This window comes from Oncorhynchus gorbuscha, unplaced genomic scaffold (genome assembly GCF_021184085.1).
Source record: "Oncorhynchus gorbuscha isolate QuinsamMale2020 ecotype Even-year unplaced genomic scaffold, OgorEven_v1.0 Un_scaffold_2104, whole genome shotgun sequence".
Lineage (NCBI taxonomy): Eukaryota > Metazoa > Chordata > Actinopteri > Salmoniformes > Salmonidae > Oncorhynchus > Oncorhynchus gorbuscha.
In genome coordinates, this window is record NW_025746696.1 from 11,029 (window position 1) to 18,017 (window position 6,989).

Here is a 6,989-nt window from a genome sequence, read left to right on the forward strand (position 1 = left end):
GTTACTGTCCTGTGATGAAACAATGGCCCCGTTAGTTTCTACTCCCGTCTCCTTAGTTACTGTCCTGTGATGAAACAATGGCCCCGTTAGTTTCTACTCCCGTCTCCTTAGTTACTGTCCTGTGATGAAACAATGGCCCCGTTAGTTTCTACTCCCGTCTCCTTAGTTACTGTCCTGTGATGAAACAATGGGCCCGTTAGTTTCTACTCCCGTCTCCTTAGTTACTGTCCTGTGATGAAACAATGGCCCCGTTAGTTTCTACTCCCGTCTCCTTAGTTACTGTCCTGTGATGAAACAATGGGCCCGTTAGTTTCTACTCCCGTCTCCTTAGTTACTGTCCTGTGATGAAACAATGGGCCCGTTAGTTTCTACTCCCGTCTCCTTAGTTACTGTCCTGTGATGAAACAATGGCCCCGTTAGTTTCTACTCCCGTCTCCTTAGTTACTGTCCTGTGATGAAACAATGGGCCCGTTAGTTTCTACTCCCGTCTCCTTAGTTACTGTCCTGTGATGAAACAATGGGCCCGTTAGTTTCTACTCCGTCTCCTTAGTTACTGTCCTGTGATGAAACAATGGGCCCGTTAGTTTCTACTCCCGTCTCCTTAGTTACTGTCCTGTGATGAAACAATGGGCCCGTTAGTTTCTACTCCCGTCTCCTTAGTTACTGTCCTGTGATGAAACAATGGCCCCGTTAGTTTCTACTCCCGTCTCCTTAGTTACTGTCCTGTGATGAAACAATGGGCCCGTTAGTTTCTACTCCCGTCTCCTTAGTTACTGTCCTGTGATGAAACAATGGGCCCGTTAGTTTCTACTCCCGTCTCCTTAGTTACTGTCCTGTGATGAAACAATGGGCCCGTTAGTTTCTACTCCCGTCTCCTTAGTTACTGTCCTGTGATGAAACAATGGGCCCGTTAGTTTCTACTCCCGTCTCCTTAGTTACTGTCCTGTGATGAAACAATGGCCCCGTTAGTTTCTACTCCCGTCTCCTTAGTTACTGTCCTGTGATGAAACAATGGGCCCGTTAGTTTCTACTCCCGTCTCCTTAGTTAAGAATGTGAAATGTCAGAATAGTAGTAGAGATAATGATTTATTTCAGCTTTTATTAGTTAGCTTAGTTACTGTCCTTCTATTAGTTGTAGAAGTAATACAACTGTTATACAACACTGACCAGTTGTGGTTCCACAATGTGTATCAATCATTAATAACCAGTAGTCATTATGTATGTTATCATGTATCATACATGTCATCTACATGTTTATACTTGTAAAACTGCAATATGTAACTTTGTGGGCGACTCGGCCCTTATTCCTTAACATTGATGGGTGTATCTGTCTGTCATGTATCAAACACTATGTTGTTATTCCTGTTTGAAAAGAGGGAAATGATCCTGAAGATTGAAATTGTGTTTTCAAATTATTTTAATGCCTAATCTTTTATGTGAAGTGTGTTGTGATTTTACAAATAAAGTTTGCTCTATCAGGAAACTTAACAGACAGGCAAGCAGGCAAGAAGGAACGCGCATCCACACTGCACTTCCAACAGGACAACAACCCTAAGCACAAAGCCAAGATATCGCGGGAGTGGCTTTGGACAAGTTTCTGAATGTCCTTGAGTGGCCCAGCCAGAGCCCGGACTTTAACCCGATAGAACATCTCTGGAGACCTGAAATAGCTGTGCAGTGACACTCCCCATCTAATCTGACAGAGCTTGAGAGGATATGAAGAGAAGAATGGGAGAAACTCCCCAAATACAGGTGTTCTGTAGCGTTATACCCAAGAAGACTCGAGACTGTAATCGCTTCGAAAGGTGCTTCAACAAAGTACTGAGTCAAGGATCTGAATACTTTAAAAAAAATATATACATATATATATGATATTTATGTTTTTATTTTTTATACATTTGCAAAACGTTCTACAAACCAGTTTTTGCTTTGTCATTGTGGGGCATTTTGATACAGTTATACTGAGGCAGAGATTGTCAAGTGTAGGTCTTTCAGAGCATGCAGTTGCATGGTTTGCTAACTATCTGTCTGATAGAACAATTTGATGGGCTCATGTCTGTTAAATTGTCTGTCTGTAATGGTGTGCCCCAGGGCTCCGTACTTGGTCCCCTCTTATTCACTATTTATATGAATCATTTAGACAAAAATGTGCAAAATGCGCAACTCCACTTTTATGCTGATGATACTGTTATTTATTGTTGTGCCTCATCTCTTACAAAAGCTTTCCAGAACTTGCTGCTTTTTATACTGTTCAACATACCTTGTGTCAATTGAAGCTTATCCTCAAAACTGACAAAACTAAAATAATGGTGTTTTCTAAAGCAAGAAATAGACCTCTGAACCCTTCACCTATTACTACCTGTCAGGGCAAGGAGATTGAGGTTGTAACCTCATATAAATATCTTGGAATTTGAATTGATGATGCCCTCTCTTTTAAATTACATATTCAACAACTTACAAAATAATTAAGCTGAAGTTGGGATTTTATTTTAGGAATAAGGCCTGTGTTTATATTTTTTATTTCACCTTTATTTAACCAGGTAGGCCAGTTGGAAACTAGGAGGAGGCTGAAAGGAGGCTAGTATCTGCTACATTTATGCCTTTTATGCCTTTACATTTATGCCTTTACAGCAGTTTAGATAAATGATACAATTGTGAGGTATTGAAACCATCATCAATCAGAGTTATACGTTGAGAAAAGAGAAATTAAATCTCAACTCTGAATCCTGCTCTCGGTCACTCTGGGGACTCTATGGCTTCAGAATCTACTAGATGGTGAGTTATAAGACTATTTTATAGTTAGTGTTATTGTCTTTAGATATTTTAAATATTCTGTGTCTTGAATGCCACGTCTTGAGTAGTTTGAATAGGATGAATATCCAGATGTACGTAATTAGTATGTGATAGAATGTAGTTGAGGATCGGGGAGGACCATCCTACCTGAATTTCATATAATATTTTTGAGTGAAATATTTTTAAATGTTCAACTTTTAGAAAAAAACTATACAAAAATATTCACTTCACCAAATAACTGATTAAAACACTGTTTTTCAATGGTCTACAGTAGCCTCAACAGCACTCTGTAGGGTAGCCCCATGGTGTAGCTTGAGGACAGCTAGCTTCCGTCCTCCTCTGGGAACATTGACTTCAATACAAAACCTAGGAGGCTCATGGTTCTCACCCCCTTCAATACACTTACACAGTAATTATGACAACTTGGGGCGGCAGGGTAGCCTAGTGGTTAGAGCGTTGGACTAGTAACCGGAAGGTTGCAAGTTCAAGTCCCTGAGCTGACAAGGTACAAATCTGTCGTTCTGCCCCTGAACAGGCAGTTAACCCACTGTTCCTAGGCCGTCATTGAATATAAGAATTTGTTCTTAATTGACTTGCCTAGTTAAATAAATAAAAATTAAAAACTTCCAGGCTTTCATTTACTGTAATATAACTGAAGAGGAAACATTTATGTTAACCTGAATTCTAATTGTAATAGTCTGTTGATCAAAACATAATGAACATCCTCTGTTGTCTGTCTAGAAAAGGTGCTGTTAAAGACACTGCTTGTGTTTTGTCATCAGAGAAAAGTTCAAACCAGGTTTACTCAGCCCACTGGATGCTGCATCTGCATCGCTTGTAAATAACCAAACAATCATTTATAAGGTCAAACGTTTGGACATACTGGTCGAGGAAATTCTAATCAAGTAAGGGAGAAGAGACTTTCAATTTCTTCAAACAATCAACCTTTAATATTGATTAATTATTGCAATAATGGAGCTGGTCAACGACCTCCCGTAGGTGATCAATAATGGAGCTGGTCAACGACCTCCCGTAGGTAATCAATAATGGAGCTGGTCAACGACCTCCCGTAGGTGAACAATAATGGAGCTGGTCAACGACCTCCCGTAGGTGATCAATAACGGAGCTGGTCAACGACCTCCCGTAGGTGATCAATAATGGATCTGGTCAACGACCTCCCTTAGGTAATCAATAACGGAGCTGGTCAACGACCTCCCGTAGGTGATCAATAACGGAGCTGGTCAACGACCTCCCGTAGGTGATCAATTATGGAGCTGGTCAACAACCTCCCGTAGGTGATCAATAACGGAGCTGGTCAACGACCTCCCGTAGGTAATCAATAACGGAGCTGGTCAACGACCTCCCGTAGGTGATCAATTATGGAGCTGGTCAACGACCTCCCGTAGGTGATCAATAACGGAGCTGGTCAACGACCTCCCGTAGGTGATCAATTATGGAGCTGGTCAACGACCTCCCGTAGGTGATCAATTATGGAGCTGGTCAACGACCTCCCGTAGGTGATCAATAACGGAGCTGGTCAACGACCTCCGTAGGTGATCAATAACGGAGCTGGTCAACGACCTCCCGTAGGTGATCATTGAGAGCCCAATAATACAGAAAACACAAAACAGTTTATTCATGGTTGGTTCCACCCCTCCCTGTCAGATGGGAGAATCATATGCTACCTTGTTTCCTACTTGTGGTTATGTGTATCGGGTCTGTGAGGTCATAGCGCACAAACAAGGTAGAATATACTAAACTCCTATACTAAACTCCTATACTAAACTCCTATACTAAACTCCTATACTAAACTCCTATACTAAACTCCTATACTAAACTCCTATACTAAACTCCTATACTAAACTGAACATAGTCTATAGCATCTAATAGATCAAGGCAAAAGGGTGGCTACCTTGAAGAATCTATAATATAAAACATATTTTGATTTGATTAACACTTCTTTGGTTACTACATGATTCCATATGTGTTATTTCATAGTTTTGATGTCTCCACTATTATTCTACAGTGTAGAAAATAGTTTATTTTTATTTTTATTGAATGAGTAGGTGTGTCCAAACCTTTTGACTGGTAGTGTACACTACCGTTCAAACGTTTGGGGTCACTTCAAAATTTGAAATTGGCCGTCTAGGCAGAGTTACACCGAACAAGCCATATCTCAGACTGGCCAATAAAAGATTAAGATGGGCAAAATAACAGACACTGGACAGAGGAACTCTGTACCTTGACTAATCACATTATTCCATGTATTTAAAAAAACAGTTGTGTTATTAATTGATCAATCGAGTCATTCTGTACTTTTCATCTTTTTTAAATATGTATTTAAAAAAACCATTCTGTCAGATTCATCATCCCTTCTGTGTAGCCAGATGAAACTTCCTGCTGAACAGCCAATCACATCAAAGTGCTCCATGCTGCCTGGTGTTCTCTCTCGGGAAGTCATCCCTACGAGCAAAAGACATGAAAAAACATATCGTTGTTTACTTTGCTCAATGGGATCCTTCCAAATGTCCTTTTGACGATCTTGAGTGAAGACTGGGTGTCCAAGGCAACCGCTGTGGATCCCTGGTTGGTGGTGATCACGGGTCAGTGCTGTTTCACTGGGTGTCCAAGGCAACCGCTGTGGAGCTCTGGTTGGTGGTGATCACGGGTCAGTGCTGTTTCACTGGGTGTCCAAGGCAACCGCTGTGGATCCCTGGTTGGTGGTGATCACGGGTCAGTGCTGTTTCACTGGGTGTCCAAGGCAACTGCTGTGGAGCTCTGGTTGGTGGTGATCACGGGTCAATGCTGTTTCACATTGACGTTGCCACAGGATCCTGGATGGTACTTCCTGAATGAGAAGAATCAGAGGGGGTTGGTTTGGTTGGAAATGTCATTACATGTTAACAGCTGTAATATTGTTTGAATAGTGATGAAAACCAAGTGCTGTACAGGACTTACAACACATTGAGATGGTACTGAAGCTTTGTGATGTGAAGATGTGGCTGTTACTGCAGTGGCCTGGTGGACTGACAGAGTTGGTGGGATGAGATGGTACTGAAGCTACGTGACGTGAAGATGTGGCTGTTACTGCAGTGGCCTGGTGGACTGACAGAGTTGGTGGGATGAGATGGAGGAGTCTGGAGGTCAAAACAGGATGAACAAACAAAACAAGAAAAACATCAGAAATACTGATTTATTACCAACTGTTAAACTCTAAAATATATGTCTGGAAACTTTAGACACCGTTTGTTATGATAAAAAAAGATTTACAACTGGGTTCTCTGGATTAGACTGAATAAAAGTATGGTTGACACCAATGTAATGGGTTAAGTTGTGTTCCTTGTTGGCAAGTGGAAGCTGGAACACACATCACCCCAATCAGAACACCTACAGAACATTCTGCTGTTTGTAAATCAACTTCCTCTAGATCTAGGATATGTGTTCAGTGTAACAGAGGTAATATCACGTTGACATCACTGGAGAAGAATCTGTACTTACCTGATCTGTGGCCTCGCCTGGCTCCTCCCAGAAGCGGAGGTGAAACAACATGGGGGATAATGACGATGAATTTGTTGATATTTTATAACATTTTGGTTTTATTTGGCTTTATTTGGACCCTCCACCACCCTTCTCAAATTAATTAGTGGTCCTTCTGTAGCTCAGTTGGTAGAGCATGGCGCTTGTAACGCCAGGGTAGTGGGTTCGATCCCCGGGACCACCCATACGTAGAATGTATGCACACATGACTGTAAGTCGCTTTGGATAAAAGTGTCTGCTAAATGGCATATATTATTATAATATTATTATTATTATTATATTAATTAAATTTATCAAAGAAAATCCATGTTCAAATAATTTCAGAAAATGTTTTTGAAAAAAAAAGTTTTAGTCGTTCCATAAATTTGGGACAGTACTCCTGTTTATGTTTCCATGTTCCCCCAGCTAGAGGTGGCAGGTGCCGGTGGAAGTCAGTCCAAACATGTAAGGAATCCATCGTTAATGCAATTAGGTTAATAAATATCACCACAGGATTTCTGATTACCTCTGACAATGATACCGCAAGTAAAGCAATGATGTCAAAATGATTAGTTATCCAAAGAAGTCTTTCCTGATTTCCATTGATTATGTAAGTGAGATCAAGACCGAAATCTCGGTTCTTCGATGCCATTTTATCTACTGTACTATATGAAACATGA

The 6,989-nt window shown here is 40.9% G+C and overlaps 1 long non-coding RNA gene across 1 annotated transcript; it reads right to left on the minus strand.

The window, feature by feature from the left end:
• Positions 1 to 3,720: 3,720 nt before the first annotated feature.
• Positions 3,721 to 6,561, minus strand: LOC124024982. Its single transcript, XR_006837121.1, has 4 exons — positions 6,292 to 6,561; positions 5,752 to 5,930; positions 4,375 to 5,641; positions 3,721 to 4,301 (listed from the first exon to the last, which is right to left on the minus strand). It is a non-coding gene; the product is annotated as an uncharacterized LOC124024982 (long non-coding RNA).
• Between the last annotated feature and the right edge of the window lie 428 nt (positions 6,562 to 6,989).